Source organism: Pinus tabuliformis, chromosome Q (assembly GCF_031772625.1).
Source record: "Pinus tabuliformis cultivar Carrire ecotype Pingquan chromosome Q, CPIR1, whole genome shotgun sequence".
Taxonomy (NCBI): domain Eukaryota; kingdom Viridiplantae; phylum Streptophyta; class Pinopsida; order Pinales; family Pinaceae; genus Pinus; species Pinus tabuliformis.
The window spans coordinates 720361383-720387318 of record NC_142296.1 but is presented as its reverse complement, the minus strand read 5'-3'; the positions used below and the strand labels follow the sequence as shown (position 1 = coordinate 720387318).

At 34.7% G+C, this 25936-nt stretch overlaps 1 pseudogene; it reads right to left on the bottom strand.

The window, feature by feature from the left end:
- Nucleotides 1-15183: 15183 nt before the first annotated feature.
- On the bottom strand, nucleotides 15184-16638 carry LOC149221560 (uncharacterized; annotated as a pseudogene).
- Between the last annotated feature and the right edge of the window lie 9298 nt (nucleotides 16639-25936).

Genomic DNA, 25936 nt, shown 5'->3' with positions numbered 1-25936 from the left:
GTGTTGGGAGCAGCGAGTAAAACGACGGACTGTGGAGAAATGTACGTAATTAATTATCTGCGTCAATGCTCATCCCCACGCGGCCTGAAACACATTCTCCGACTACTCCTCCGCATACTCCACCGGAAACACATGCTGGCCGCCGGAGTCAAAAACGAGACGGGGCGGGCGGGCCCTCGTTGGTGGGTCCCGCGTATGTCACCGGAAACGCGAGGTCGCCCGCCGGAGTTATGTATGCCATCCCACTGACATTCACTACATACATAGATAGCAAGGGCATTTATGACTCAATATATGGCTGGTTAGCCCTTGCCGCCATTAACAACCCTAAGCTTGCCCTTTCCACCAATCTAAGCGCTCGGATGATTGAGATAAATGTTGGACTTTGTATTTTAAAAAAATGATTGAATGATATAAAGGGAATTGTAAGAAGGCGTTAGAACATTTTGGTAATGATTATATATTAAATAAATTGGTCTTAAATGTGAGTTGTTAATGTTAAAAGAATATTAAAATTTTATTAGAACATTTTGGTAATCATTATATATTAAATAAATTAGTCTTAAATGTGAGTTGTCAATGTTAAAAGTATATTAAAATTTTATTACCGTGAGTAGTAGTTATAAATTTAAATTTTATTAGAACATTTTGGTAATCATTATACATTAAATAAATTGGTCTTAAATGTGAGTTGTCAATGTTAAAAGTATATTAAAATTTTATTACCCTGAGTAGTAGTTACAAATTTTTGTTGTATTTTTAACCAAATCATAAATATCTAAATAATGGATATGTTAAATAAATTGGTTTTAAATATGAGTTGTAAGCTCATTGTTTTGCTAAAAATATATCAAAATTCTATGAATATAAGCATGTGACCAGGTAATTATTTTTTTAAACAATCAAAATTTTTAAATTATAAAGACAAATTATAAAATATGAAAACCATCAAATTTAATTATTAAATTTATTTTGAAATTCCAACCCTAAATAAAACTATAATCTACCTTTAAAAAGAACTTGGAACCTGTATAATATATAGGAATTGCCCCTGCCTTTGTACATATGAAAACCAGTATCTCTTTCGATGCTATGAGACCCTCAAAACACGTGGCAACAAACCTTCTAAAAGGAGCTTGTATAATATAGGGATTGCTCGCTACCTTGTACATATGAAAACCAATATCTCTTTCGATGTTATGCGACCCTGAAGAAAACACATGGCACCAAACCTAAATTAGCCACTCTACACCTCATATATGCAGTCGTTATGATTTGGCGTTGCTATGATTTGACACATATATAACTCGTAGTTTTCAATATAGGCACGTATCTAAAAAATAAATAACAATGCAAATGTCATGCTAAATTATATAAACAATTTAAAATATAAAGAATATTAATAATAATAATAAATAATTATTTGTTAAGTGGGTATAGTTTGAATCGTAGAGTGGATTTGTTATTATTAGGTTTAGTTTTATAATTATTGATATATTTTTTTTCCTTTAATTTTTTAGGTAGTAGAATTTTAAAAATTAAACAACTTAAATTTAAATTTCTAAAAATTTCTAATGATTTTTGATTAAAATTAATTAGAATAAATATAGTGGAAACCAAAATTCATTAGAATAAATGTAGTGGAAAAAGTTATTTTTTTATAAATCAGAATACTAGATTATACATGAAAAAAATCTGCTCATCTAAACACAATTTAGTTTTAGAAAAATAATAATAGACCAATATATAAAATATAAAAATATAAAAAATTAAATAAAAGATAAATAATATTAAGAATAAACCGATAGGTAAATAATATGTAATATTGAAATTTAAATTATAATAGTACAAATATTAGTGTTAATATTAGTATCAATATAAATTTAAATACAAATACTAACATTAATATTAAATTTAAAACTAATTTTAATATTAACGTTAATGTTTCAAGTTTAATGTTCAATCTTAACAAAATGTAATCATATTTTATTAACATTATTATTAGTATTACTATTAATATTCATATTAATAGTTTTTTTAGATAAAAGCACATTCTATTGCGTTAAGTAAACTACAAATATATGGAAAACATCAACACAAATTTTGAAAACTAAGTATCACTCCTCCAGTACATAGATCACAGAATCAACAACCACCATGAACAACACTACATGAACCATAACAATAGTGGATGCAACAACATTACAACCACCTCCAACAACTTGAACACAAGAGGAGACATAACAACTAGTGAACAAAACAAATCATGATCACCACCATCAACAACTGCGACTACTAGCACTAGTGAGAAGACCAAAGAAAAAAACACATTATAATCGTTTCCATCAATAGCTGCACATGCCAACACCATTGATATTAACGAGGAATCACATGGCTGTCCATGCCAAATACTAAAAGAGAGTCCATTTCCTGACATCTGATTAACCAATAGAGAAATTGTGTGAAGAAAAAAGATTAACCAATGCTCCAAAGGCGAAATTGTCCCAAACCAGAACCAAAAAAGCCACAGGAGGCTATTGAACCAAACCCAACAACATAAACATACTTTCTCGAAAGGATAATACCAAAAATCTTGAAAATTCACCAATTAGTTTGACATAGGTAATGAAGGGTCCATGGAGCTAGCAAACAAAATTCCTATCATGTCATCCGAAGGGTTCGTGAAGTCTCTAGACCCATAATTCATTAGCAAACTTTTCTCCACCTGACAGAGACAAGCATCCAAATCATTGACCTTAAATCACACATTTATGAGGATTTGCTTGATATCCTCGAGGTCAGAGAACAAGTTGTAGTTGTTAATTTTGATATTTTTTATCACTAATCGAAGCAAAGAATCCAATACTTGTCTTGTAGCTAAGGAATTCAAGTAAACTGTCCATTTCTTCCTCATTTTACTATTGTTTGGGAACCCTATCAAGTTCTCTTTGGCAACATTCCAGTCTAAGAAATAGGGGTGGTCCCTCGATTCCTTAGCTTCCAAGAAAAGGATATCCATTTGCATATATAGGGGGACAACATTGAAGAAGGAGGCAAGTCATTCGTTAAGGAATCTAAAATTTTGTCCTTTGTAACTGCAAAAAACCTAGTTTCTTTTCCACATGTGTGAGATATATTAACCCAAAAATTTCATCTTTTTGTTTTCTAGCCCTTTCCTTATCCTTCTCTCCTCTTTCTTGTTTTAGACTTCTTTCTCTTATGATTGAACTTGCGTGGTGGTATCTTCCAAATGAGGTCGAATGTTTCTTATATATAAGCTTTTGAATTTCCCTTAAGGAGGCAAATTTCTTCTTTGTAAGCCAACTCGGTCTTCAAGGGACTCTTCGACATATTTTGACTCAAATAAATTCTTTTGGCGTGATACAAGATGCCCAATAGGGTCTATTACATATGACATTGACCCTTTTGACTCCTTGACTCTTTGACAAAACCCTAGAAGCACACAATGGGTGCTTTGACCTAGAAAAAAAAATTGAGCATGAAACCCATGCTATAAAACTAATAATAGTTTTGTTTTTTTTTTCTCCTTCAAATACATAAGATCAAGGGTACATAAAGTATTATGAAGACCCAACCTAGTTACAAATTTCAACAGTACCCCCATATAAAATTGTGAGGAGTTGGTATTTGCATGATGTAGTATCCAGTATTAACAATATTCTCCCTCGATTCCATTACATTATTCTTCATCATACTCATAGTGAAGGGAATAAGGTGGCAGAGGCATTGGCGAATTGGGGTTTTAGGGAATGCCAACTCACATTGCATACCATGTGTTCAGATATATCAAAAAGGGAAGACATAGATGAAATTAAAATATGATACAAAAATATGGGGCCACGTTATCAATAGTCCCTGAAGGAGGTGATCCCACTAAACCATGCCCTGACAACACAAATGATTAACATGTTGAAGAGGAGAATGGCGAAAGGCTTGACAATATTCAATATCTTTGTTATTCTTGCCACTTGTTTAACGGGAATCATCGTGTGGCTCCATCAGAAACCACACCTCTATGTTACCTCACCCAATCCTATCACTATAAATAAAATAGTCGATTAGGCGTTACAGGGAAGTATGAGGGTATATTGTTTTATAGTATCTCTTAGGGAGGAGTAATGGAATTTTTAATGCATGATTGATTGGAGCAATCTCCCAAGATTTATGACATCACATTCTTCATGATTATTCATGAGCGCATGTTGTTTGAATGATTGGAAGATGTTGAAGAGTGTGTTGGGAATGCCAAATGTCTAGTCAGTGACCGGACATTCACCACAGACAATCCTCTGGTGGTAGTGTTATCACCCCAAGAAACTCTCCTAGGTTGTATCTCGGAGATGCTCGAGAACATTACAAACTCAAAAAAATGTTGGTAATGGATGAATGGAAGGAATGATGCTTGTCCAAGCCAGATAACCACTTCTACTATGCTTAGCTCCAGACATGGGTGAACACCCCCAAACTACAAGGCTTTAGACCACCAATTACTCACAGTTTTAGGATTAGGTGAACATGGAGAATGTTGACCACACCAGCAGATGCACAAGACCATGTGATGGCCGGTTGCAACCAGTAAAGAGGTCTGCAAATCTATTTCCTAATGCACAGACAGGATGACAGCTCTCTGGCACTAAGTAAACAGAAACCTGCATAACACATTCAATGATACATACTAGACTTCAACACAGAGGTGGGATGACAGCCCCTCTAATGCTAAATATCAAGAGCACATGAAAAAATGCATAACAGGCACAGCCTAGAACAGAGAAGAAATGGAAAGTGAGCAATTAACAGCAAAATAAGCTTGTATTAGCTGAAAATGAAGACCAAATGCTGCAAGTATCAAAGTAGTTACAGTCTCCAGAAGTTGAACCTTACATCAAACTACAATCGTCAACCCTGATTACATCTATGTTCTGGGTATATATAGAGTTTCATTACAAAATGTTCTGCTATTCTATGCGTGGAGGGGTCATAATTGACCACCAACCACCTTAACTATCTGATGGCGTCTCTGCTATAATATGCTTACTTAAATGAATTAATTTGACATTCTTTGGTGCTCTGTTGTACTCCTCGAGCAGGTGGAGTGTTGTAAAGGATGAAATCCCTTAACTGCTGGATGTGCTGATCTGCCCGAGTCTTGTCCTTTCCCTTCTCGATCATCCTGTTTATTGAATGTGGTGGTTGAAGAGTAATTGTGCGAAGTGGTGAACACTGGCCACCTTTGTCCTTTCAGGAATATGAAATGGATATGTTGCGTTGTCTATGCTCCTTGATCACTTTTGTTTTGGGCTGCATCGTGTTGTGCTATCGCCTTTCCACTTCCAACCTTCTGTCTCTGTCTCTCGGCCCTTTTTAGGTGATGTGACCTCTTGAAAAATGCTTAATAATGATTGTTTTCTGTTGTATACAGAAAACAATGTAATATTGAGAAATCCCACCCATCCTACTTCTTTCGGACTTCAAAAGTCCTCAAGTGTGGTTTAACTATCTATCGGGTCCACCCTTGGGTCGCTGTCACATGTCACACTCGGCCTGGTCCCTTTGTTCCCTTTGTTCCTTGAAATACTTGAAAAACACGGGAAATACATAAGAAAGGCCTCCCTCCGAACTTCAAATATTTAAACAATTTCATTCCAGAAACCCATCGAGTCCGGGTTTCATCGCTATCACACTGCCCCAAGGTATTTTGTTTGCGTCGATAGCCTCCGCCGATGCGACCCGTCGATCCGATCATCGGCGATCGCTAATCGGCAGTGTCCTGTGCCCCTTCGTAAGTCCTCCTTTGGCTTTTGTCGACAGCAATATAGCGATGCGATGTGGGCCGTTGATCCGCGGGCATGATCGATGGTCCACATTGCATCACTGATCGCAATCGCAATGCCCCTTCTGTCCATGTCGATACCGCCGATTCGCCTCCGCCGATTTGCCACTACCTTCCTGTGCCGATCAGATATGCCGATGCGATCCGTCGATTAGATCTGGACCATTGATCGGCCAGATCGAACGACTGCTCTACAACCATTGTTTAAGCCTGCGATTTTGGTATTTTTTCATGGTTTTGGAGTGTTTTTCCCTCCCAATAGTGCATTTCCGCTCTCCTGAGGGCTTTTGGCATATGATTGTTTCAAACTTGGGAAGATCTTAATCAACTCTTGAAGAGTTTAAGAGTGTTTTGAATCCATTTTTTTGGGCCGTTTTCCCACAAGGCTAACACTGGCATCCTATTTGGGCACAACCAAGCAAACAAGGCATGTCTCTGACCATAGAAAATCCTCGTTGTATAGCAGAGCTAGCACTGGCTCCTTCTGGGGATGAGATCCTCCCTGTGAGGTCTCAAGAACTGCAGACTAATGCCTTCATACAAAACAAGCTTAAAAACATTGCCTAGTATTCCATTAGGCATGGAGTCTAATTAAGTCTATGCTAAAACCTGTAAAAGAACATGCTTATAATCATTAAGGCTCAAAAACCTTAAACAATGTAAATCTTCAAAAACTGGCCCTCTACTGGACCATCAAAACTGTTTCTCCTCCTCTCAGTTGACCTATGAGCTGGTTCATCAAAGATCTGAAAAATTGGATTTATTTGATCCTCTACCTCAAAAAGTTTGGGGTATTTGACCTTATCAAGTAGAGACGATTTGTATTTCACCCCTTCTTTGTATTCTCTCATCCTTGGATGTTCTTTGTGGAAGCCTTTGTATGCCTGCTGAATAACAATGGCTGCTGCATACTTGAATGTGTCATTTGTGGCTTGCACAATTAATATGAATGGTGAACCAATGTATTCTTGTGCGGGGGACACAAGGACTTCATCTACTCCTGCATCTTCCTTAGAACAGTCTACATCCAAGGAGGTGTCCCAAAACTATGCATCCTCCTCCTCTGTGATCTGATAAATTGCCCCTTCAAGATGTGTGGAGGCCACATGGGCAGGCTTTGGACTATCAAGACTGAGATTATCCATGTCAGCCTTGGGCATCGAGTTATGGCCTACCTCAGTGCCTAAGAGGAAACTGTGAGGGATTATCACTTGAACAGGCAGAGGAACAAAATATTATGGGGAACTGATCTCACCCTTTTTTATCACTGGGCTGGGGATAACAGCAGGCTAGCCGATCCGCAGATCTGCATAGTCATTGGAAGCTAGGCTGGCTTTAGGCTCAAGGTCTTCGAGGATGGTGGGACCTGCTGCTGATTACTTCTGCTGATAAGCTTGTTGTTCTGCAGGTACATCAAACTCACGAGTAGTGCCTCTGGATAATGACTTTTCATAGGCAGCTCGAGTTAATAAAGGGGCACTTCCCTTATCTTCCATATTATGGACCTCATCCTCTTCTTCAAAACTCTATTCCTCCATGACTGTACTCTGAAAAAGGGTCTTCACCCTTTTGTCTTCGTTTGCATCTTTGTTTCTTTGCAAAATATCCAACTTCTCCTTCGCTCCTCTATATAGATTTGGATTTGGAAGAGCAAAGGTACTAGGAGCTCCTGCTTCCTCAGAATGCTGCTCAACTCTTAATCTGGAAACTCTAGAGGCTAATGACTCTATCATCCTGGCCAATTTATCGATCTTAGGATCTGAGGATGATGAGAGCTCACCCCTCTATCTTCTCCTATCAGCATCACCTCCGAGCCTCTCTGTAGCTATGATGTTTGATTCTACTTCAAAGGCTGCATCTTGCATATCAGCCAAAGAAGCACATCTTCTTTCTCTTAACAGCAGGCAGAACTGAGAATCGAAGGCATTGGCATAAGTGAGCATAGCAGAAGTAGGGGTAGGTTTCACTTCAGCTAGTATTCTGTTGTACATATGGTTGAATCTGATATTGAAATCAGACAGCAGCTCACCATTCTCCCTCTGCAAGTTCCCAAATTCAGTATGATAGTAGAGCAGATCTTTCTTATCCCCCCAGTGCTTTAGGAACACATCATCTAAGGCCTCAATGTCTGCTATAGACCTAGGGGTTAATTCTCTGAACCATTTCCTAGCTTCCCCATCTAGGCTTTGGACAAAAACCCTCATCCACACATCATTTTCACTTATATCTAAGTTATCAGCATAACTATAAAAGGATTCAAGGTGCTCTTCAGCTATTACTCCCTTTGTACCAGTAAACTTAGGCATATATTTCTGATAATCTCCCGCAGGCATGGCATTCAAAGGGACAAGAAAGACCAGGGGTCCATACCTAGCAGCTATGATTCTTTCAATCTTTGTGACAGCTTGCTGACCAGCCATGACTGAGGTAGGTAGAATGATACTGGTAGATTGAGCGGTATGAAGCGATGCAATGGATGACCGAGACAAAGGAATGTGATGGACTGTATGGGATGCTTTATTTGGACTGAGATTCAAAGGGGAACTAAATGGATAAGGAGCCTTATGAATCTCTGAAGTTATTTCTTCACTAGCAGAGATACATGGGATTTTTTAGGCTTACCTGATCCTGATGCTCTTTTCTGCAAAATTTTCTTTGGCTTAACAATCTTCTCAGGGTCAAGCACTGGTTCCGCTGGTGATTTCTAAGGATTTCTTCGAGTATGTCTCACAAACTGAGCCAGGACTGTGATGTGGAGTCGCCAAAGGTTGGTCTTCCTCCAGTGGAGTCACCAGATAGATGATTACAACCAGAAATGTGCCCAGACTTTGCCTATCATCAAAATCTGGAACTGTGTCATCTCCCAAGGAAGTTGAGCTTCAATCTCCTCTCCCCAACAATGGCGCCAATTAATGTTATCACCCCAAGAAACTCTCCTAGGTTGTATCTCGGAGATGCTTGGGAACATTACAAACTCAACAAAATGTTGGAAATGGATGAATGGAAGGAAGGATGCTTGTCCAAGCCAGATAACCACTTCTACTATGCTTAACTCCAGAGATGGGTGAACACCCCCATACTACAAGGCTTTAGACCACTAATTACTCATAGTTTGAGGATTAGGTGAACATGGAGAATACTGACCACACCAGCAGATGCACAAGACCATGTGATGGTCGGTTGCAACTAGTAAAGAGGTCTGCAAATATATTTCCTAATGCACAAATAGGATGACAGCTCTCTAGCACTAAGTAAACAGAAACTTGCATAACACATTCAATGATACATACTAGACTTCAACACAGAGGTGGGATGACAGCCCCTCTAATGCTAAATATCAAGATCAAATGAACAAATGCATAACAGGCACAACCTAGAACAGAGTAGAAATGGAAAGTGAGCAACTAATAGCGAAAGAAGCTTGTATTAGCTTAAAATGAAGTCCAGATGCTGCAAGTATCAATGTAGTTACAGTCTCTAGAAGTTGAACCTTACATCAAACTACAACCATCAACCCTGATTACATCTGTGTTCTGGGTATATATAGAATTTCATTACAAAATGTTATGCTATTCTATGTGTGGAGGGGTCATAATTGACCACCAACCACCTTAACTATCTGATGGCATCTCTGTCGTAATCTGCTTGCTTCAATGAATTAATTTGACATTCTCTGGTGCTCTGTTATACTCCTCGAGCAGGTGGAGTGTCGTAAAGGATGAAATCCCTTAACTGTTGGATGTGCTGATCTGCCCGAGTCTTGTCCTTTCCCTTCTTGGCCATCTTGCTTGTTGAATGCGGTGGTTGAAGAGTAACTACGCGAAGTGGTGAACACTGACCACCTTCGTCCTTTCGGGAATATGAAATGGCTATGTTGCGCTATCTATGCTCCTTGATCACTTCTTTTGCGGGTTGCATCATGTTGCGTTGTCACCTTTCCACTTCCAATGTTCTGTCTCTATCTCTCGGCCCTTTTTAGGTGATGTGACCTCTTGAAAATGCTTAATAATGATTGTTTTCTGTTGTATATAGAAAACACTGTAATACTAAGAAATCTCGCACATCCTGCTTCTTTCGGATTCAAAGGTCCTCAAGTATTGTTTAACTATCTATCGGGTCCGCCCTTGGGTCGCTGTCGCATGTTGCACTCGGCCTGGTCCCTTTGTTCCCTTTGTTCCTTGAAATACTTGAGAAACACAGGAAATACATAAGAAAGGCCTCCCTCCAGACTTCAAATATTTAAACAATTTCATTCCGGAAACCCATCGGGTCCAGGTTTCATCGCCATTGCACTGCCCCAAGGTTCCTTTGTATTTTGTTTGCGCCGATAGCCTCCGCCAATGCGACCCGCTGATCCGATCATCGACGATCGTTGATCGACAGTGTCCTGTGCCCCTTTGTAAGTCCTCCTTTGGTTTTTTCCAACAGTGATATAGTGATGCGATGTGGGCCGTCGATCCACACGAGCGATCGACGGTCCACATTGCATCACTGATAGCAATCACAATGCCCCTTCTGTCCGTGTCGATACCACTGATTCGCCTCCGCAGATTTGCCACTGCCTACCTGTGCCGATCAGATCTGCCGATGCGATTCGTCGATTACATCTGGACCATTGATCGACTAGATTGAATGGTTGTTGCGCAACCATTGTTTAAGCCTGCGATTTTGGTCTTTTTTCATGGTTTTGGAGTTTTTTTCCCTCCCAATAGTGTATTTCCGCTCTCCTGAGGGCTTTTGGCATATGATTTTTTCGACCTTGGGAAGATCTTAATGAACTCTTGAAGAGTTCAAGAGTGTTTGAATCCATTTTTTTGGGCCGTTTTCCCACAAGGCTAACACTGGCATCCTATTTGGGCACAACCAAGCAAACCAAGCCTATCTTTGACCATAGAAAATCCTCGTTGCATAGCAGAGCTAACAGGTAGCAACTGTATTCTCATATAATCTTTATAGTTGCATGGACATCTCTCCTCAATGGAAAATTGTTTACGAAAGTTGGGGTAGCGAAGCTTATCTGGCAAGATCATGCGAGCTCTGGTATTTTTGGTATACTTATCCTTTTTCGATCACTAATCACCTTTCTTATGATCACTCTCTGGTTGTGGTATATAATGTTTCAATCAGATTAATCGTTGTCTGAAATTCTCTTGTTAGTTTTTTCATCTCGTCTGTAGGTCAATGTTCTTCGTCTGTTTCCTCCATAGCACAGGCTCGGGGCCGTCCTTCCAATTGGTGGCAGTATTGTCACCTGCGTCGCTCCAAATCTCTAAACCCATAGGTGTATCCTTTAACTACCATGTCTTGGTATGCAAGGTTTGGTATTCGGGCTCCTTCTCCATCTCTTTCTAAAAGGGTGAGTTGGGTGTGGTCTCTTGTTGTTTATCCCTTCGTGGGTGTTTTTCACGTGGTTAAGTGTCTAATTTTTGTGAGGCTTTCTTCCCAAGTCTTTTGGTTTGGGGCTCTCCCAGTTATTCACTTGATTTACATATACGTGCCACTAGTTCCACTCTTAATTTCCTCTACTATTTGGGGAAATACCTTTTTACATTTTTCTCTCGTTCTATCACCTTTTCTAGGAAGTATCCATAGTCAATGCTCTTTTTTTTCCTTGGGTGACTCAATTAGTGTGGTTCCTAGGGGTGCCTCTACTTTCATGGCTCCACGACAACATTATCTTAGTAGGAGGGGTGGACGATCAACTTGCTCCTCATCCACATCCATGCTCTTTGGATGGGATTCAGTGGTGAAATTCTGAGTCTATCCTTTTGGAATTTAGAAGAGAGATCTTACTATTAGATTCTAAAGAGTTTGGTGGGAGATTATTTCTCTAATTCTAAAGTCTCTGGACATAGATGCAATTGGATTTCAGACCCGCGGTGGTTCAGGAAACATTCCTTACACTTTGTTCACTCTATCAATATGCACCAACAACTTTACACTTTGTTCACTCTATCAATATGCACCAACAACTTTACACTTTGTTCACTCTATCAATATGCACCAACAACTTGACATCCTCCTACACATGGCTATGAGGGAAAAACAAGTTTACAACTAACGATTGTTTGTAGGACATGAATAAATCAAAATCATACTAAGGAATCTTCATTTCAACCTCGATGGCATTGACACCAGACTAGCTAGAGTAGAGAAATGTGGAGTCTCTCCTTCAGATACTAAATCAGTGGAGGATCATGAGTCTCCTACGGATATAAATGAAGTTCCTTTGGATGTGGCACCTTGATCTCTACCTTTCCTCAATAAAATCCAACTCCTCCTTCAGTAATTCTCATCGTCAACTAGTCTCCTTCAATTCGTCTCATCCTACAAATGATGTGATGGCGTTGTTATGGTTGGCTACTTCTTGTTTCACTCTTGGATCTCATTATCCTTTGTCGCAAGGGAATTTGTGGCTCTCGTTCTGTTTTCACTCTTGGCATGGTTTTCTGGTGGTTCCCTGGCAACATCAATTTTGTAGTTTTTTGTCTCTTTTTTTTAGTATAATCATTTGGGATGTAACTCTTTATGGTATATATGGTGACTCTATTCTTTTCTAATAGCGCTATGAAGTGTTTACATGGTTATTTGGGCTATAAGTAAGGATATTGTAGCTCTATTTTATCTATAGTTCCTTCAACTAGATATCAAAACTAAGCCTTTGTGAAAGAAACACATGGTTGCAGTCTATTTTAGTTCCTTAATATAGATATTACAACTATGCCTTTGTGAAAGAAACACATGACTGCAGTCTATTTTTCGTCTTGACTCTTGCACTAGTGTCGTTTTGGAAAACTGGGCTTTCTCTGGATTAGATATCAATGTAATCACTTTTCATTATAATAGAAATCATTTGTAGAAATTCACAAAAAAAACATGCACATGATATAGTATGATGTTTTGATGGTTCTCACTGTTACGAGGATCTTGAATTTAGTTTGTAAAGAGTATTAGAGTTATTTTGTAATAGTTTTTATATAAATGTAGTATATATAGGTAGTGATTAAAATTAAATTTTTTATAAAAGGTAGTTTTTATAAAAATTCTAAAAAGTTTTTTCTTTTTAAATACGATTTAAGTAGTTAACTGAGTATAGTTTGAGGAAACTCTCACACATGTTTAAGTTCAAGTGTCTTAGGTGGACATGTTTATGCTCTTGAGTAGAGTAACTATATAGAATTTAAATGAGAGATGACCTCGTACTAGCAACCACACTCTTAGCGGCTAAGAGGGAGGATGATGGACTTGCACCAAAAACCTTGATAAACTGACACCAACAACCGCACTGGCTAAGAGGGAGGATGATGGACTTGCACCAAAAACCTCGATGAACTGACACCAACAACCTCACTCTTGGTTGAGAGGGAGGATGATGGCATGGTACCAACAATCGCACTTTTGCCTTCGGTCAATGGGAGCTTGATGGCCTTATAATAGCAACCTATCTCTTGCCTTCAGGGGAGATATTCCTAACATCCCCACTCTCCTATTGCCTTATTTCTTTCCCATGGTGTCCCTTAATACCTAAAAATCTCTTTAGAAAATAATACTATTAAAATGAAATTATTTTTTAATGTTAAAAGTGAGATTTAAAATTGCTTGTATTTTTTTTCAAGCATAAGAAAATAGGTCACCCAAAGACATTTAAAAAAATTGGAAATATTTCCCTTACATATCGTCAACGAGACAACCCAAAACCAAAAAAACTCTTATAAAAGTGAAGCCATGCTTGTCACTTCACCTCATTTTCCTTCTTTAAATAAAATTAAATCTTCATTAACATATAGAATTTATAATTACGAGAGTTTTTTGTACCAATAAAAATCTACATTTTGGAATAGGGTTTAGCTAATTTTAATTTATTTATCGGTAATTACTTAGTGGATGATAATAATTTAACCTCCATATATTATTACTATATTCTAGAATATTCTTTAGTGGTATTTATGGATCAAAGATTGAGATTTTGAGTTGTTGTTTTGGCTCTTTTAATTAAATTTATTAAATAAAAACAATGTTATATGAGCATCAATTATATGAATTATAATATTGTGTGCATATGATATTCAAAGCCATAATATTATTGTAAGAAATCTTACTTATAGATTAAGATTTTTCATAATAAAGTGACAGTTAACCTCTACTATTATATATATATATATATATATAAAGAATAATAATAATAATATAAAATAAAATTATAATTCTTTTTTATAATGATTTTTCAATTTCAATAATGTGAGATATCGAGATGATGTATATTAAATTAAGTGCCATAATATTTATAAATTTTTATAATCATTTAATTTATATAATTATAATAATATATTATTATCAATTTAAATCACCAATAAAATTTTAATTTTTTTTAATATTATAAAAATAACTTGAAAAATAAACAAATTAACCATTATATAATTATAATAATATATTATTATGAATTTATATCACTAATCAATTTTTTTTTTCAAATAACTTGAAAAATAAAATAAAAAATTATCCATTACCATTAAGTAAGAGATAATAGACTCCAATTTATAATAGAGTTCAATTTATAGGCCGAACTTTCGTTCTCACACGTAAAAAATACATAGTTTAATAAAGTTGAAAAAAAATCAATAATTTACAAATTTAGTAAGGCGAACAATGGTAAAGAATAAGTAAGATTTATTTAGGAAGGCCAATGATTGTAAAGTATAAGTAATAATTTTTTTTGGTAGAGACAGCTCTGCATTTCATGTTTCTTTTCTGCATTTTGGCAGATTTCGACCATGGCTGAACATTTAAACACGTAATAGACTACAACTCATAGGCACGTATTTCCTTATAACTTGTAAGATATTTCTTCGAATCTGTAACTAATACACCAGTTTATTTTCTATTGAAGTTGAAAATAATTTAATAAAACCAACTTTAATCCGGCTTAAGTAAAAAGCCCGCCAAATAAAGATGATAATGTATAAAATAATAAGAAGATATACAAAAGAGCAAACCATTAGATCCAATCCGTTGCTTTCTAAATGACACTGAATTATATTAACGATAACAAAAGGAGTACAAAACGCTGGCAAACCACAAGAAATAAGGTCCTCTGTTTGTAGCATTATTAGCTGAAGGTCTGCAAAAAGGACGTTGGATACCATGACACTACTACTGAGCTGACAGGTAGATGTAACAAAACACAACCACAAATTGAAGTTTGTATTACTTCATCAAAATAAAGAACTTCCTAAACAAATCAAAATAGTCGCAGGAAGGAAGACGCGAAGAAATAGCAAAAAGCGTCGCAGGAAAAAACATGAAAACACGTCCACTCAAAATTGTTGCGGCAGTCATGCGGATGGTTGTACGACTTTACTAAACTTAACGGCTTCGTCGATGAGGGTAACCACATCAGTCTCCACAGCAGATTCCACATCCTCCCGACTACTGTTCACTGTCTCCAGGTCTGGCAATCCGTAGTTCCACTTGAACCATCTGCTGCTCAGCTTGCATTACCATCTTTTATTCCCCACCATGTTAAACCTGTCTCCTCCTGCCACCTGGGTAATGCGAAATTTGAAATCCTCCGTACAGTACGTTTCAGTGTTTTTATATCGGATATTGATGACTAGGAACCTTCCTGGCGGCGGAAAGACAAGTAACTGGTCAGGGGTTCGATCCCTCCACGCTTTGTTTACCCATTCCACCATCCCTGGGGGAATACCATTATCATTCAGATGTTCCATTTCGTGAGTCGCTACTCCCAGCCGGAAATCACTGGTTGTCTGTCCTTCTCTGCAGAAGGTCACAAAACCATGTCTCATCGGCAGCATTAGAACTCTTGTAATCACAGCATCTGTCGGCGATTCGAGTTCGTCGGAGGATGAAACATTGTGACCTTCCTTACTCGTCTCACAACGTACTGACACATTATATCGCTGCGGCTGCGTTTCTACCAAATCTGCTACATGAATACTAACTTTCTTTCCACTGGAGATCTTCACGTACTTCAGGCGTTCTAAGTGAAGCTTCACATCTCTTGCGGCTGTATCAGAACATGCCGTAGAGAAGAAAGAATTCAACTTCCTTCCAACCTGGAGTTGCTGCAGGCGTGACAGGGGAATGAAATCTTCTTTCATTACTGAATTAGATAAACCAGGCCGAATATCGAAAAGTAGCTTTCCAAATCGGATCACCAATTTAATCGTCTTGTACTCGGTATTTAATCGCAGAGAGTTGAGGCACGAAAGCAGCTTGGTTTTATACGCCGAAAAGTCCCAGTATGAAGAGAAAAAAGATTCCGAAATACCCATCTTACTAGAAAACCGGGCAGACAGAGTATCCATATCATCAGTTGATTTATCGCTCGATGACCCCGATCCCTCTCCCGAAACCACCTCACATATCGCTCCAGTCTTGACACAGAAATATGACTTATCGACTTCTCTATGACTCGGACTGATTTCTCCAGCAAACTTTTCAAAGCAAACTTTGTTCACAGCCAAGAGCGGCTGTGCAAGTGACTTACAGAAGCAGGTGACAAAAAAGTCAGGATGGTATCCCTTACCTCTGGAAACAGCATAGCATAAAATGCGTTCAATAGCCAGAACAACACTCTGTACTGCTTCTTCTGATACTCCACGTATTTCAACTCTTCCAGAAGACAATTTCACAGAAGAGATCCCTCGAGTGTTTTCGAAACTTTTAATGGTGCTTCCATTCTTCCCTATAATAGCTCCAGTTGCCACACTAGGCACTGGCAACTCACTGTAAAACATAGATGAGGCCGAGGCTTTGCTAATCATCGATGAATGCCTGAAATCCATGACCTGTTGCGTCTCTTCGGAGTCGATTAGTTGTTTTACTACCATTCACCGAATGCAGGTTTCAATTTATAGAAAGGATATGTCTGATCACATTACACGTTGCAGATATGTCTGATCGGTATAGGAAAGCCGCTCATCAAGTGAATTTAATTAGAACAACGTAAATAATGATATTGTCTATGAATCAAATCAATGGAAGATTGTCCCGCAATTTAATATTAAAGAAATGATATAATGTATCAATCAAATCAATGGATAAGATTTTTATTCAAATTATTCCCAAGTTGCCATGTAATCCCCTCAAACCCGGCGATTCCTATTTCCGCCACAATTCTTTAATTAATGTCCGCGGGGAATTAGAGAAATATAACACGAGCTGAAAAAGTTGGAGATGAAAAAAAAACAACTCACTTTATATTTCCTTAATACCCCGCATGTCAGAGAGCATTAATTAAAAAATTGTGACAGAAATAGGAATCGCCATAAAAACCAAGTCTATCATCATTACATACAAATAAAAAGAAGAGAATCCATTGCGCCACCTCCACAAGTAAGCCAGGCGGTGGCTTTGTTTAAACCTAATTAATACGAGAATCACGAGAACCATCCATTCATTCGGCAAAGGAGATACATAAAATCTTAGAGGCAGTGGAGGCTTGCATTAAATCCGAAACATGTTTGATACGCAAAGAAGACACAAGCTTGACGAAAATATACCTTTCTAAATTTGACATCAAAAGGGAGGAAGATCTTCACAAAATTTCCATGGATTGTCATATTAAATATCGCAATTAATTGTTAAAAATTATAATTCTTATATTGGAGAATATGTATAATTTTTTGGTAAATATTTTTACAATGTTTTTCTATTTTTTTTTTAAGTCTAACCGAGAAAATATATATATATATATATGATCAGAATCTTTTCCGGTAAAATTTTTTACATTGTTATTAATTATTATAAAAAATAATATTTAGTTTATTTATAATTGCCCGTAGTCTAATTGGGAATCCGTTTGCTCCCCTTCTCTACATTCACGAGTGAGTGAAACGGTGGGTTAATATAGGAAACACCCAAACATTAATCCACTCGCTTTTCTTTTGGTTAGTGAGGTAGCACTGAATTTTCAAATTTATCCTCTCATGTTAATGGAAATTCGATGATGTTCATTTGTTTTCCATATCTATTCATCTACTGGCTTTTCTTTTGGCTAGGAAGGCATTGCTGAATTTTAAAATTAATCTTTTCAGTCAAATGGAAATTCGATGATGTTAATTTGTTTTTCAGGTATATTAGTTTAAGTTTTATGTAAAGTAAGTGTAATGATTGATTTTTGTAGTTATTAGAAAGTAGTGTTTTTAAAACAAATTGTAGTTTAATATTTCTCATGTATAATAATTTTATTGTAATTAGGATAAAAAATGTTTATATTTACAGTTATTTTTTAACTTATTTTTTAAAGTAGATTACTATTTTTTACATCTAAGGTAAAGTATTAATTGGGATTTTTAAATGACACTAATTTACATGGTTAAATATGGATTGAGATTTTTAAATGACACTAACTTCCATGGTTAACCATGGTTTGTGATATATTTGAGATACAAATTTAAGATATAGTTTTTGGTGATCACAAAGATACATAAATCCTATGCTATAGGACCACTGACAACTAACATACTATAGTCATTAGGAGTTATAATGACATTCATTTCCATGAGTAAGCATGTTTTATGATATGTTTGACATACAAATCCAAGATATATTTTCTAGTGACCATAAAAGCACATAGAAATAATAATTTCTTATAGTGATATCCATATATATCAATGTCAAAAAAATTATGTTGTGATTTTTAACATTTCTAAATTCTCAAAAAATCATTTAAAAAAATAAAAATAAAAAATAAAAAAATAAAAATAAAAAAATAAATAAAATTATTATTTATTATTACTTTTTAATGAAATTATAATTTATTTAACTAGTATTTGCTTAATTTTTTAAACATAATTATTTTAATAACATTTTAAAATAAAGTATAGACTTGTATTATAGTTAGTTGTTAATTATCATATAAATAATTTTACAATTAAAATATGATGCTCTAATTATTTTATAGCTTCTTTATTGAAATTTCATAATACATTTTTTTAGAATGTAGCTTTTTATCATTTAAATTATGTTTTGAAGTGTCTAGAAAACTCCTACAATACTGAAATTGTGCAAACTATACCACTCAAACTTATATTTCCAACCAATTTATTCTAGATTTCATACAAAATTATCAAAAATATACATTAAAATGCTAAAATGGAAAAAAACAATATTAAGATAATGTAAAATTAATAATAATCATTGAAATTGTAATAAAAAGATTTTTAATTTGAATATCTTGTCAATAAATATTATACATTGAATATAAGATATTATATTATATTATATTAGATAAGATATTATATTGTATTTCTAATTTTTTTTATTTTTTGTTTGGATCCTTCAGCCTTGACTTGTGGCTCGAGGAGTCGCAACCCAAGGGCATCTAAGCCATCAAAGTCACCCAGGGATCGCACCCGGTATGGGCCACAGTAGCTCTTAGCTGACTGGATTTTTTTACCATGTCTCCTCCCCTAGCATAGGGAACAACCACCCCCATGAAGTTTGATATTTAAATATGTAATGTTTCCAAGAACTTAATAGCTCAAGAGACCAAGTAACTTATTGAATTGGAAAATATTATTATATTTGTAAATAATTTAACTAAAAAAAACATTAAAAATTAAAATAACATATAAAAGAAAAAATTTAAATATATATTAAAAAATAAAAACAAATAAATATGCGGGGCCTTTGTCTCAATTCTGTCACCAAAGCACCGTTGTGAGGCAATAGGAGTAGTGGGTCACCTCACCGAGGTGGGTGGTCAATTTTGGGAATCAACCCTAAACCCGGTCGCATTGTCGCAAGAGCGTTAGGAGCGATATGACGACAACCTTCGGTGGTGCCCCTAGTAATCGAACCCTGTCTCAATGATGTCGTCGCCAAAGCAGTTAGAGTGTCCTGGCAGAAATATTTTGGCAGCGCCAACAAGAAGACACATACCCTGTTTATTTATTTATTTTATGTTGTTTCTATTTATTTTATGTTTTATATTTTTTTAATATATATATATGATTTTCTTTTTAATTTTTAATTTTTAATTTTTTTGAATTTTTGTCGTTAATAGTTCACTTTTGGTTATTTTTAAAAATATTATATATATATATATATAAATAATTCTAAATTCATCTTTTTTATTATTTTAATTTAATATAATTTAATTTTTAACTTATTATTATTATATTTGGGTTATGATTTAATTTCATTTTCTTAATTTTTGTTTGATTTTATTTTTTAATTTTATTTATTTATTTATTTATTTTTGTCTATAGGGGTTTTGTCACATTCCACTAGCAACTCGACCCCAATATGTGTCAATTTGATACTTGATCTTTTTAGTTTTTGTTACAATGAATCAAGTTCTTCTCCACTATGTGCTAATTTGATGGTTGATTTTTAAGTTTCCATTGCAATGGGTCAAGCATGTACCCAATATGTGTAACTTTTATGGTTGATTTTTAAGTTTTTGTTGCAATGTGCCAAGTTTTCTTAGATAAAGATTTTAAAAGAACTGTGTCACTTTTATGGTTGATTTTTAAGTTTTTGTTGCAATGTGCCAAGTTGTCTTAGGTAGAGATTTAAAAGAACTATACTTTTAGCATTTGGTATAATGAATTTTTAATTTGGGTATTTAGTTTTAAGGTTTAATTTAGTCGTGATATTTGATCTACAAATATATTCAAAATATACAGTTTGTTATAGCTGAAAAATGTTGAAATTTGAAGGTTTTTCAGAGTAGTAATATTTTATCTTTAATGCCATGGTTGAAAAATGTCAAAATGAAAAATGTAGTCATGATCTCTATCTTTAACGTCATGGTTGAAAATTGTTGGATTTTTTTGTTTTTTGGACTCATGATATTTTATCTTCAAGGTATTGTTGAAAACTATTGGAATTTTAATGATTTTTGAAGTCATGATATTTTATTTTTAATTCCATTGCTAAAAAAATGTTGGAATTTAACCCAAAAAAATGTTGATGTCAACATAACATTTTTTTATTTTGAGGTGTTTTTCTATGTTTATTGCACAGAGTTTTAAGTTTTTGGTATTATTGTTAAAAAATATTGAAATTTTAACCCAAAAAAAGTGGTTGATCAAGTTGCATTAACACTTTTTGTTTTAGGGTGTTATTTCATGTATTTCCCAAAAAACAAATTGGTTTTTATTACCAATTTGAAAAAATGTTAAAAATTTAGTATAAAAATTCCAACATGAACATAACTGTTTTTCATGATTTTTCGTATTTTTTTGTTAGAGTTCTCATTTTTAAATTCTAAATCTCATTAAGTCAATAACATTGTTGTTTCTTTGTGCAATGAGGATTTTACAAAAATGAGATTCTAATTAAACCAATAATAATAAAGAAATTTTCAAAACAACACAAAAAAAAAACTTTAAAATATTTTATAATATTTGATTTGCTATGAGATCAAAATTATATATATATATATATATACTTACTTACTAAAAATAATTTTTATATATTATTTTAAATATTATTTAAATTGAAATAATTTTTAATATTAAAATACATTTTAAAATTAATTTTAATTAATTAAAAACTCATTTTAAACCACTTAAAACCCACTAATGTGAATAAAAATCTACTACTTTAAAGAAGAAAATAATTCAAAATTAAAACCCACTAATACGAGTAAAAATCTACTTTTTATTTTCCTACTTTAAAGAACAAAAAAAAAAAAGCTTTATAAATATATAAAACTAATAATAGAAACTCAATATAATTATAATCACTGCACATTAACAATTTTATCAGATTTTCGTAAAAGATTAGACCAAGATTTAAACAATTTTTCGTAAAAGATTAGACCAAGATGGTATAATACAAACTCAGAAAACCATTAACATTTTTAACCTATCCCGTAGGTGTCACGGACTTCAATCCCTTTCGTTTATAACACCTAATGGATAACAATTATTAGGCAGATCTCTTGTTACTTGAAATTTAAAAAGATAATTCAATAAAGCCAAACTATAATCTGGCCACTGTTCGTAATGTACAAGGTCCTCAATAAACAACTCTATATTTCATGTTGTTTCTTGCAGAAGGCAATTTCAAGTAAAATTGAACCTTTTAACTTATTTTAACCTATGAAATGTAAATTCAAGGGAGGTAAAGTTATTTTGTTAGATTTCTCTAATAAATGATATATTAATCATGGAGTTGTAAGAGTTATTTGACAAAGAAAAGATGCCTAAGATGTAAATAATTTTAAAAGATGAAGTAAAAGAGAAACAATAGTGATTAAAAGATGATAGATAATTAAGTTAAAGTTTTTGTGAGTTTGTGAAATAGACTTATGATGATGGTGTATTATGTGTCACATATCTTTATTAGTACACAAGTTTGGGATATTTTGTAATGGTTGTTCAAAAGTTTGTAATATTATGTATCTAAGGTTGTGTTGTAAGCCTTGTAAGGCATGTGTACCCCCATGAAGTTCGTGGTAATCTTAAAACCACTTTGTAAGCATAGGTTTGTGGTAAGCCAAAAACCACTTTGGAAGTGCAGGTTTGTGGTAAGCCAGAAACAACTTGTGAGAGTGTATGTAAGTACAACTTTATGGTAAATTGAAAACCCCTTTGCAGTGTAAGTTTGTGGTAAACCAGAAACCACGTGTGAGAGTGAAGTGGACAGGGATTCTTGTAGGCATAGTTTAGGTTCATCCGACAAAACCTTGGACATGGTTTAGCGTAAGCCGATAAAACACATAGCATGGTTATGGGTAATTCGAGAAATCCCATGATGATGATGATGAAGGGGGGTTTATAGGTACAGGTCTAGGTTGTAGATAATGGTTAGCTTGACCATGTACACGAAGGACATCCTAGTAGGTTGGTTGTTGCAGTAGTTGGTACTCATGCATTTTGCTAAATAGTTGTTCCTTTATATGGACATCGACATTTCTTTTTATCATGTTTGTGAACATTAGGACCATAGTTAGACTTTGTTGGTTGAGATTAAGAGAAGTAGTCATTAAAGGGGGACTTCAAAAAATAGAATTCCTACTTGTCCTTGTTGTGATTCATTCTATGTTCAAGAGTCTTTTCCTAGTATTTGGGAGTTTGTTGATGCCTAGTTGGTTGAGAGATTTTCTCAATCTAGTTAGCTTCCTAGATTGGTGTGTAGTTGAGATATTCACTCAACCAAGAGATTGTATACCCAAAATAAACTACCTCCCTCCATACATAACTTGATGTATTTATATTGTATTATTATTTTCATGTGAATACAATTTAGAATGCATTTAAAAATTTTTTGTAATCCTATAACTGACACTATTAATAAGTAGTTTTTTCCTCTAAATTAAAAATACATTAATTTATTGAAGTTATATATAATTTAATAAAATTAATTTTAATCAACTTAATTATAATGTATAAATAATCCGTATGGTAAGAAATATAGTGTATTTAAGATCATTTAAATTTTAAAAAATTTGAATATAAATATATGTTAATTTACCATTGTTTAAGAATTATTTTTTTAATAATAAAATTATTGTAAACATAAATAATAAGTTCTTATATGGTAGAACGTTCTTCATCTCATTTATTAAAGTCTTTTTAAGGAATATCTTTTTTTTTTTTAAATTTTCACCGCAAATAGAAAATTACAACTCATGGTGAAACAATACGTACACTATAGCAGATTATTACAACTAACCTATTGGAAAATTTGTGTAACAATCATTGAAGATTGGAAATTTTGTATACAAATCGTAAAAGTTTTAGTCTGTAACAAATCAGAAATTCAAATTAACAGAAAACCAATCTATTTGAAAATATTGGGTAGAGATAAATGGGCCTTAGTATAATAGAAGCCTTATGTTGTCTGCCTTGGTTTTAATGCTTATGTGGTCAACCCCACCAAAATGTTAGGCTTAAAAGGATGAGTCTGAGTACAAGTTTTGGACATATCGACCACTAGAATTCATTTGTTTTTTGGGAGAACGTATCGACCCTTTTCTATATATTTGAATATTTGCAATGGTTCGAATTTAAAGTTTTTTTTGGGTTTGGGGACCCCTATCTATGTATTGAACATTTGCGATGGTTTGAATTAATTTAGCTCTTACATTCGAAGATTGTATGGGACTATTGCACATGTAACATTCACATGATGTAGTTTGATACTTCTTGGTGCAACGAAGATCTTGGATTGAGTTTCCAAAGAGAATTAAAGTTATATATATATATATATATGGATTAAAATTAAATGTTATTAAAATATCATAATTTTAATAAAATTAATTTTAATAATAATTTTATTTATTTTTATGTTCATAGTTATTATATTATGATGTTTTTCATGGTAATATTGTTGGAATTAGTCGTCATTAATAGTTGTTACGAATCTCAATAGTGTTTTTTTAGACTTGTTCGGAAAAATAAAGCACTTAATACCTTCAAGATTATATATGTGATTTTCCTTGCCCCAGAATTTAGCCAGAATGCCCACGACGTTGGTTTGAACATCCTTTGCCCCTCCTCTACCAGCACCCCCAGCACTTCTTCAACTCGACAAAGCGGTCAACAGTCGCTAGCATTGGCGAATATCATAGCGGTGATGAGACCTCCAATGTTGGTCCCCATTGCGATGTCGAAAAAGTCCGCAATTCTAGCATCGAAATCATCGGTTTTCATTTGCAGTATCTTTTCCAGATACGCCAGTGTGCACCCCTATCCCCCTGTTGAAATGATAATTTCAACTGCGGCATTTATTGCAAAAAACCGCCAGTTTATTGCCCGCACCGCTTTTGCTGTACAGTGGCAATTTCCCTGGAGACAGCGAGCATGTACAACAGCTGACACGTGGTTTCCAAAACCACCATTCCCCAACGCATAAAGTTCAACAAGAAGGGACCTCCGAGATTGACTGTCAGCCGTCCGATTAAAGAGGGCAAGATCAACGATTGGTAGCTCATAGAGTGAGAGTACTTCACTCTACTTGCACAAAATCAATTTACTGCCATGAATGTATTTTAATGAAATGTACTGAGGGTAGTAAAAGTAGGCGAAGTCATTAATTTTTTTTTTTTTTGTATTCACGGGAGTTGTTTGTTTTAGGGCACAAGTAAAACAAAAGTGTAATGTTTTTTTTGTTGTTGGTTGAACATGTAATGAAAAAAAAACTAGCCGCAGTGAATGTAAGAAGAAATTTTTTACAGCAGTGTAAATTTACATAGAAGCGTGAATGTAATGTAATATGCAGCGTGTATGAAATTTTTTTTTACACACAGCAATGTAGAACTTGCAAGCTGAGACAGTAATTTTTCCAGCAGAGACAGAGTTTTTTTTTACACACACCAGTGTGGAATTTACAGCTGAGACAGAATAAATTTTTTAAGAAGAGACAGTGAAGTTTTCTTGGAACTGCATCTGAAGCGTTCCTATTGTAATCCCTCTGTTAGAAGATGTTTTTTTTGTAACAGGCAATCTTGTAAATGAATGCAATTTTTTTTTTATGAGTGTGTGAAAACTCTGTCTTCCTAGAAACAAATTTTTGTTCCTTTGTGTTAGAAACAGAGCATTACTCTCTGTTCATCTTTTGTTTGGAATTATCAGAAATTCCCAACATGGTATCAGAGCTTGTCCATGCTCTTTGAAGGTGTCAAAGAAGCTAAAGGAAGGATTTCTTGCTGCAACAGCTTCTCTAGCAGAGTGAAGACTCAGTCAAGAAAGAATCCAAGGTATTTCTCAAGTTAGTTTTTGTGTTACTGTTGAGGACAGTCAGTTATTTTCAATACACAGTCAAGTATTTTGAGGCATAGTTAAGAGTGCAAGAATGGCTGGAGCCAGCACTAGCATGGGTATCTGTAATACTCAGCTCCCACAATTTAATGGAAAAAACTATGACTATTGGGCAATAACTATGAAAGCTTTTCTTGCTTCCCAAGACTTATGGGAATTTGTTGAGGATGGTTTTGAAGAACCAACAGATGAAAATGAGTTTAATAATTTAACTCAGGCAAAGAAATATATGTTAAAAAGAAATAAGAAGAAAGATTCTAAAGCCCTCTACTTTTTGTATCAAACAGTGCATGAGAGTGTGTTTCCAAGGATAGCAGCAACTAAGAGATCCAAAGAAGCATGG